This window comes from Lactuca virosa, chromosome 9 (genome assembly GCF_052849685.1).
Source record: "Lactuca virosa cultivar CGN04683 chromosome 9, Lactuca_virosa_CGN04683_v6, whole genome shotgun sequence".
Classification (NCBI taxonomy): Eukaryota; Viridiplantae; Streptophyta; class Magnoliopsida; order Asterales; family Asteraceae; genus Lactuca; species Lactuca virosa.
Window position 1 is genome coordinate 168,688,480 of NC_136434.1, and position 9,464 is coordinate 168,697,943.

General features: G+C 36.4%; 1 long non-coding RNA gene across 1 annotated transcript; it reads left to right on the forward strand.

The window, feature by feature from the left end:
* Window positions 1–6,125: 6,125 nt before the first annotated feature.
* Window positions 6,126–8,781, forward strand: LOC145138531 (uncharacterized). The gene is made up of 4 exons (XR_013721576.1): window positions 6,126–6,922; window positions 7,000–7,287; window positions 7,726–7,845; window positions 8,493–8,781. It is a non-coding gene; the product is annotated as an uncharacterized LOC145138531 (long non-coding RNA).
* The last annotated feature ends 683 nt before the right edge of the window (window positions 8,782–9,464 follow it).

The following is a 9,464-nucleotide window of genomic DNA, read 5'->3' on the forward strand; positions in this document are numbered from 1 at the left end:
TTCAGTAAATGGCATGAATTTGGAATTCTTGCATTTGCAGTAAGGATTTGGGACTGTGAAAAAAGGATCATTGGAGTGATGTTCAATTGATCTATTTTACAAAGTAAAGATCATAGACAAACCTAGTATGCATACTTGGTGTATGGCATGACTAGTGTTTAGAAAACATAGTGTACATGCTTGGAGCATGGGACAACTATTGTTTTAAATTCAAGTATAAAGTTGATAAAACCGAAACAATGAATAATGAGTAATCAGTATGGTGATAAATAAAAGTGTTTATTTATATTCATAGGGTTTGATACCATATTTGATTCATTTATTCTTGTGTTTCACTTTACATGTTTTGACTTCCAGAATAACTAAGTCGCTCTTCCTGAATGATTAAGTTATTCAAACCATCCACAGTCGGTCATATGTTGGAAGTAGATATGAATCAAGACTGTCATGGGGTGGTTTGTAGAGGTCCAAGTTGGTGGACAAAGTGGTGCTACAACACTCATGAGTGCTCATAAGTTCTGAGTATTGGATTCAACCCATGCTCATTTGAATCACTTCATGGATTTTATCACGAGTGATCATGAGACGATAATATCTTATATTCTTCAAACCTAGAGATATGAGTTGTTACTATGAGTTGGTTATACATTGATTGCACGAAAACGCATTGGTAACTTGATGTTATAAAACGTGCCTTTGTGTATGATTCAACATGTAGTAGAGCAAGCCATATGAGTCGAAGTTTATCCATTCCTTTTACCTTCGGGATAAAAGCGATATATGTGGGCCCCTCGATGATTTAAAGATGATACATGTGAGTGCTTGGCCAAGCCAGGACTGATTTGATTTGTTCAATCAGTCAGTCATCATGAATCGGAAATCGGGAAACAACAAATGGACAGAGAGAATGATTGATAATCCATGTCTTAGTCCATATGATATCTAGAATGGAGGAATATATGATCCCTTATCTAATGGACAAGTCATTGACAAAGGTCAGAGTTCATCGACAAGGTCAGAGTTCGACAGAAGCTTTTGAGAGCTACGATTGCTAATCGGTTCCTGAAGTCATACGCAATAATAGTTTTAGACTTATCCAAGTGGGAGACTGTTGGATTAATGTCTAAGTCCATAACTATAATTGGTAAGACTTGACCCGACCCGGCATGGTCCATTTGGGTTGCATGGCATCATGCATTTGGATAGACTATAATGAGAGAAATAACACTTAAGGTTGGTTAATATATTATAAGTTCTAATATATTAATAAGGTTATTTAATTAGTATTGATCAAGAATTAATTTGGAATTAATTAAGTGATCAAAAGGAGACTAATTAAATATATGGGTTGATTGTGTAAATCATTCATTCTTATATATGTGGGCTTGTGATCCAAGATTCCTTATGTTGGACTAAGTCCATGGGGTGACCCATGGATACTCCATGGATGTTAAAATCCATGGAGCATAAGGAATGGGTAAAGTTATGAGTTACATGGTGTAACCCTAATAGACACCATATAAAAGAATCCCATGGCTCAAGAAATCGTGCACTAATGTGTGAGTATGAGGGCTAGACGATTTCAAGGAGTGTTCAAGTTTCTCTCAAGTTATTCCAAGTGTATTTGGTGTTGTGTGAACCATTTGAGGTGTCACACTTGGGGCACTAGGCACTCAAGCTTCATGAAGACATTCTACATCAAAGAGGTATGTATTCTATCTTGTTATATTTATTATTTTGTATGCTAGATTAGGATAATACCTTAGATGTTCATAATTGTATGTATAATAGAGAAAACATAGATCCAAGGTATTTAGGGTTGCATGTACACTTAGGAGTGTTAGAATGCTCATAACCCAACAGGAAGGATACGGGATATATCCGACGACCTTTCCTTCCCTCTTATTCTAATGGAACAGGAACCCTAAACCTAACCTTCTAGCAGCCGCTATCACTTTATGACCCCCAGCCGCCATCTCTCTCATTCGCGTTCGTTTTCCGATCAGACGAGGCCGCCAGCGACCACCTTGCCAATGGAACGCCACCATGACGCTGCTACCGGCCGGAGACGTCATGGACAGCTCGGAGAGCCACCGAGATCGAAGCTGAATCTGGTTCGTTATGCTTGGGTTATGCACGACTAGGAATCCGTCGGTAAGGTTAGCCGTCTCTTTCTTCTCCTCTCCGTCGTCCCTCTCGTTGTTGATGTCGTGAATGCTATTGCCGCCGCCGGTGGCTTTTGGGGCTGCTGTGGTTGTCCTTTCCGGCGACACCAGTCGTTTAGGATGTGACTGGATGGTTAGGTGTTCGATGATATGTGCTGTTACCATATTTCTTGGAATTTTGTGTGCGTTTTGTGGCCGGAAAACCCACTGCCACCACCTCATGGTGGTGGCTGCCACCGATTGTCGTTTTTCTGCCACCCTTGGCCGCCACCAGTCACCGTAGGAGGTGGCTATACGTGTGTGTATTATGTGTGAAGTTATTTATGTAATCTTTCGGCAGGAACCACCACCACCATTGGAAATGATGGCTACCGTCGCCTTCTGCCGCCCTCAGCCGCTGCTGTTGCTGCCATCTCGGGACGCTGTCGCCGCTGTGAGCCATCAGGTGGGTGGCTAGACCTTTCGAGCAAAGCGGGATCGTGGGTTGTGTGTGTCTTGTCTAGCCAGAAAGTCGGGAATAGCCACCGCCACCACCGTGAGGTGGTGGCTGCCGCCAATCGCCACCGCCGGCCACCATGGTGTGGCTGTGTGTGTAGTTAGCTTAGTTAGTGTGTGTGTTAGTTTCGGAGTAAAACTTGTAATTGTAATTAGCTTTGATTATTAATAAAAATAATAATAACCACCACAGTAAGGTGGTGGCCGCCGCCGTGAGCCGCTATGGACCACCACTACCCGAGGTGGTAGTGGGTGGTGCCCCTTAAGCAAAACCCTAATGGACCTAGCCAAAACCCTAATGGACCTAGCCAAAACCCTAATGGGCTTAAAGATTAATTTTGGGCCTATTGGGCCATGTTTGAGTGGAAACCCTAATTAGGGTTTAGAAAACCCTAATTGTGAGTAATTGGGCCTTAGACTTATTGGACCCACTCTTGGGCCATTGAGATTGGATTGTGTATTAAGCCCAATCACTTCATAGCACTTATCTAGTAGAGTAAAGGACTTAATGGATTAAGTCCTTAATGGGTTAAGTAAGAAACACTTAACCCTAATCGTCATTTTATGTGAAACCCTAGTTTCACTTGGGCTTTGTGTTAGGCCATCTAAGAATAATCAAATGGACTAGACTAATTAGTTGGGCTTTAGGGTAAGGCCCATATGAAGGATTGGGCCCAAATTTTAAAATTGGGCCATAGATGGGCCATAGTTGGGCCTAGATGGTTTTATGATATTGGGCCCTTAGAATGAGACATGTTGGACTGGACTGAACAATTGGGCCTTAAGGGAAGTCCATGTAGAGGTTTGGGCCCAATTTTCCAAAGGTTGGGCTTTGAGCCATAGTTGGACTTTGGGCCTTTGGATTGGGCCTTGGGACTGAGTCAAGCTAAGTTAAGGGTAAAGTAGTCTTTTACCCCAAGCATGGAATTATGGATATAAGATAGAACCTAATTATTAATTGGGTGTTATTTTGGTGTTGACAGTTCGGGAATCTGTCATCCAGCAGCTGGGGTTGAGTCTGCGGGACTTCAACAGCCTGGGATTATGTATTCGGGACTTCAGCAGTGTGAGGTGAGTTTCCTTCCAGTAGGAACGGGTCTACGGCCACAATGCCGGCCCATTTAAGTTAGCAGTAGTTCCGGACTTTAGTCTGATGCAGTAGTTCAGTATGCTTGGTGTCTTTGTGATACATGCATGGTATGTGTTATGTGTTCCGGACTATGGTCCGATGCAGTATGTAGTATCTGTGTTTATGCTAGTAGTTATGTTTATGCCATGTTATGTTCAGTCAGTTCCGGACTTCGGTCTGATGCAGAGGGCAAGGCCCTGGTTAGTTCCGGACTTCGGTCCGATGCAGTTTCCGGACTTCTGTCTGATGCAGCGGGCGAGGCCCAGTATGTGCTTTATATGTTATTGTATGGTATGTGGTAGTTGGGGAGACTCACTAAGCTTCGTGCGTACAGTTTTCAATTTTGGTTTCAGGTACTCAGTTTTCAAAAGAGGAGCTCAGAAAGATTGTAGTGTACACACCATTTGTTTCGTCTGGGATGTTTATACTCTGATATACATGACAGTTGTTATATTATTCTGAGATACATTGTTGTGATTTTTCTACGACGTATGATGACTATGGTTTTATTACTGATTTAAAACGAAATTTTCAGACTGTATTTTTGGGATGTTACACATAGGTACTTGTCAGAGAACTAGTACTGAACTGACCCTCATCAAGATCAACTCATAGATCGCAGTCGTGAGTGACACTTGATTAAAAGGTACTATCTTTGTGTCCTTAACACCTGAGACACATAGTGGGACTTAAGTATAGGGAGTACTGTGCTTTGATATGGTCAAATGTTGTCCCTTAACCGGGCAGTTATAAAGTCATTTTCGGGTATGGTATGAACTATGCAGGAGGCTTATGTAGTCAAGATGGGATTTGTTCCTCTTATGTATTGAGAGTTAGACATCTAACGTGCGTTACCCAAAGTTGAATTAAAATAAGATTGATTACGATCCACGGCTCATGTTCAATAGGATGTGTGTAACAAAGGGATAATTGATAAAATTACCTTAATACATTATTTGAAGCTTGGAACTTTTGAGAATTGGATGTTGATGAATGGCATTCTTCGTCATGTGTTATTGGGGGCGGTGAAATGTTGCAAGACGTTCACCACTGTCTATATCAATCTATGATGAGTCTTGTGCAAGTGGGAGATTGAAAGATCTTGTATGCCCAAGAGTCATTATAGAATGATATTGCTAATAATATATTATCCTATAGGGTCACACCATATAGCAAGTAACCGTCATTTGATTATTTATTATTATAATTTGATTATTAGTAAATATATCAACACTTGTATTTAATTGGAAAATTATTATTTCATGGAAATAATATTTTACTAATTGGGAATTTATTATTTGTGGAAATAATATTTATTAGAGAAATAACAACTTATGAAATATATCATAAAGTATAATTATTTATAAATTATATTTATATCTTAATAAACTAGTTCAATTTATATGGAAGGTAGTTTTATATAAAATAAGATATTTATATATTCATATTTATATCTTAATAAGCTAGTTACAATTGATATAAAAGGTAGTTTTATATAAAATAAGATATTTATATATGACTAGTTATATATATATATATATATATATATATATATATATATATATATATATATATGTTGGGAATTCTTTATAAATAAGATTGAATTTTTATAAAGATAACATGTATGTATATATAAACTAGCCATGAGAAAACTTTTGTCTTCTTTTGTGCCTAGCCTTTTTCGAATAAGTGAGAGGAGACCAAGCATGGTCTTCTTTTGAATTTTTTAATCGATTATACTATGCTTGTAAGAAGCATTTCTCATGCTTTTGCTTTATAGTCTCTTCTTGCTTTTGGCCTTTATATAAGGGAGAGCATGGAAGGTTAGAATGTATTTTTTGCAAGCAAGATTCTTCTTCTTCTTCGGAGCCTAAAACCGAGAGAAAAGTGCTCCAAAAGGGCTGCCATATTTTCGGAAGTTGCTTCACCTTGCATTTTGATGTTAGACAATGTCCCTTTGTTGCTTTACCTTTGAACATATATTTGGTATATATTTCAAAGGCTTATGAGCAACAAATTACAAGTGAATAATAGCATGTTTTGATGGTTCTACTCTTGCTTGGTGGATACTTCTAGAGAACTCTTGTTTTAGAGTTTCATGCCACACTTCATCAACTTCCAACTTCCCATGAGGATCAAAGTCTTCAAAGGTTGTTATGCTTTCTTTTCTATGGTTGTTTTAATCTTTTTAACTCTTGCAAAATAAATAGTTTTAGTTTTATTCAACATTTTTAAAGCTTTCGTTGTCATTTTTACCGGTTCTGAAACAGGATTTTTGAATAAAAAACCCAACATTAACTCCTCAAAGAAATGAAGTCTTTTCTGATCAACAACAGAGGTTGATAAGCTTATTTTCCTACTCATTCACATTTGAAGGACATGAAATACCAGTCCAGGCAGTTGACCGCAGGAATTTATGCTACCTAATTCACGAAAATAGACTATATATAATAACGCATGTTCTTTTTTATCGGCCATTGGAAGCTATTGAGAAGTTGCAAAAAAATGTTGACACACTTATACTCATCCCAATTGACCATTTACTGGATATTGTTGATTAGCGGATACTCTTCAGGATGATTTTCTTCTTGCTGATGATGTACTCTACCAAGGTGTTCAAAGTATTTCAAATTTAATTATAGTGACTAACTTCTTCTTTTGTTGCAATATGTTTTGAGCTCTAAATTGGATACACATGAACATTTATGGCTTCTTTTTCTCAAAAATAAGCAGTAGGCACACAGTTTTTCCATATTCCACATATCTAAAAGTTAAAAAATTTGTTATGAATTGGATAATTAAAATACTGAATTTACCGGTATACCCATGCGATATATATATATATGGAGCATTGGGTGTATATTTGATGAGATGCTAACAGGGAAGCCATTGTTTCCTAGGAGAAACGTTGTGCACCAATTAAATATTTTCACCGATTTGCTTGGTTCTCTTTCTGTTGAAATAATTGCTTGGGTTTTTTTTTCTTTTTTTTTAAAAAGTTTGTTACCTTTTTTAAAAAAATGTTACCATTTATTACAGATAAGAAATGAAAAGGCTATAAGATATTTAAATGGCTTTCCAAACAAAACCAAAGTTCCATTTTCACATAAACTCCCAAATGTTGATCCATGAGGTATGCTCATATTCTCCACAATTTTCCCTTTCTTTTATTTGATAAATAGTTGGTCAAGGGTATTTTCGTCTTTTCAGGTACATAGATCCTAAAGTATCACCCCCCCCCCCCCAGGTGCTACAAGAATACCTTCATAGCGAAGAACACATAAGCTTCATGTATCCAACGTCAGAATGTTGGAAACTCTCATAGAAATGTCAATTGTCATGGAATAGTGCAACTATTATGAAATGACTAAAATACCCTTTATATCCTATTTTTAGTGGAATCGATCAATTTAAGAAGCAGTTTGTGGATCTCCAGGAGCTGGAGGGCAAGGAAGGAAGAAACTCTCCACTTCATAGGCACTACACATCATTGCCAAGGTAAGTCTCCAAATTCCAACTTTGCCCCTCCCTCTAGAACATAAAAAGGACCAAAAGATGAAAGTTTTAAATAAAGAAAATTGTTAAATAATTTAATATTGTGGTGTTTTTATCAAAGAGAGCGGATATGTGTGCCAATAGAAGAAGTTGTTGATGAAATGAATGAGTTTGAAAGGCTTACAAATGTTGTAATTGCAAAAGTCCATTGTAATCACTAGAGGGTAATAATCTATTGGAATCCACCTTTTATTTTCGTTTACTCATCTATTCTCTCTGAAAAATATGCATATGCCAAGGAAAAAATAGTTTCTTGAATCAAAATTAAATGCAGGTATTGAATATCCACTAAAAGTAATAAACAAATATCCAAGAGTTGTTCTTTTGTACAAGTTTTTGAGTTTTTGTTGATTTTGAGCCTGTCTAACATCTTATGTGCAGGTTGGTTAAATAACAAGAAGTTGTTTTGTATGTTTCCTTCGGAGATGGAATTATTGTGATGGCCTACTCATCATTGAAATCTTTATAGGTCATCATTCTTTCACCATTTTTAATCACAAGGTAACAATGATAGATCATTCTTATGTTTTTAATCTTTTCTTGCTGGTATTAGATGTATGGGAATATAATATTTTCATTTTTTTTTAAAAAAATTGGCCTATAAACAAATGAAAGTAGGATGATATGGCTTCTCATCGAAGTAGGTGTACTTAATCTCCATTAAAATCAGGTTGAGACTATACTGGAGGTCTTGGGTATAGTTGTGAAGCTAAAGTTGACCAAAATATAACTTTAATCAAAAAGTGTGAAGCTAAAGTTGGCTTAGTATGAAGCTGAAGTTGCTTTTGATTTATCATCTATTTTTCTTTTTTCATTAACTAGGTTCTATGTTACATTTCCTTGCTTTAAAATAAATGTTTATGTCCTCTTTCTAGCGTGTTTCCCTAATTGACTTTGTTTTTGTTAAATGTTTTATAAAGTATTTATATTGGAGTGTAAAGGACATCAAAGCAAAAAAAGAAATACATTCTAATTTTCATGTTTCTTTTTGTATTTCGGAATTGCATAATTTGTTAATGATTCGTTTACAACAAGTCTCATGGCATTTGTTTTTAATAATTAGTTGTTTCCAAAATTCATCAATCATCAATATTGATGTGGATTTATTTGTGGATTTATTTTATGATGACAATATTGTTGATCTATAGAAGGTTGAAGACGAAACGTTGAGGATATGAGAAAGGAGATAAGGGTATTGCCAACTTAATCAGAAGCTAATTTTGGTTATAGGTGTTGTTTAAATTTTTATTTATTTGATACTTATTGATTATTCACTATAGCATGTGCTACATATAGGGAGATTGGAAGTTCCCGGGACATCTTTTTTATATATTAGAGTAATAATTAAGGAAGTTGTATGACATTTACACCTCAAAGTAAAGGTGAATAAGGGTTAGTGCTTATATTTATGATATTTCTGATAAAAATGATTTGTCTCTTGATTTTCTTACCACAATAAAAATGTTTTTATATATTTTTTTCGATAGATGTAAGATTTTAAAATTTCAGATTTGGTGTTAGACTTAATGGAGATCTGGTGCTCAATGTAACTCAATAAAATTTTTCCGTTTTGTTCATTTCTTTAGCGTATACAACCCCGCAAAGCGGGGATTCTTCCCTAGTTCTTATTAACCACACAATCATACCCAAAAATGTTGTCGTCACAAAAGATAGGGAATAACACCGATGATACCATAGCAGCGACATGTCGTCGCTAATGGGTCGTTGCTATTACTTTATAGTTGATACTAAAAAGGCGCCTCTAATGATGTTGTCGTACCGGTTGGTGTGACTAGCACACATCGTCGTCACAATTTGTATCGCCGCTAATGATTAATCTGGTACACGGGCCGGAGTTCTCTCATGACCGTTGTCAGAGTTCACCATCATTGCTAAAAGGGTCATCACAGTCGACAATCGCCACTAATTCTATATCTTTAAAATTACAAAAAAATATATTTTATATAATTTATATTATATCAATGTAGAAATTACTAATCTAGAAACTGCATTACATAAATACCAGAAAAATCCATAATTCCGTCATTTTAACGTTTTAATTTGTTATAAATAACATCGATAACATAAAAAAACAACTATTTGTCTTTATCTTCGTCTTC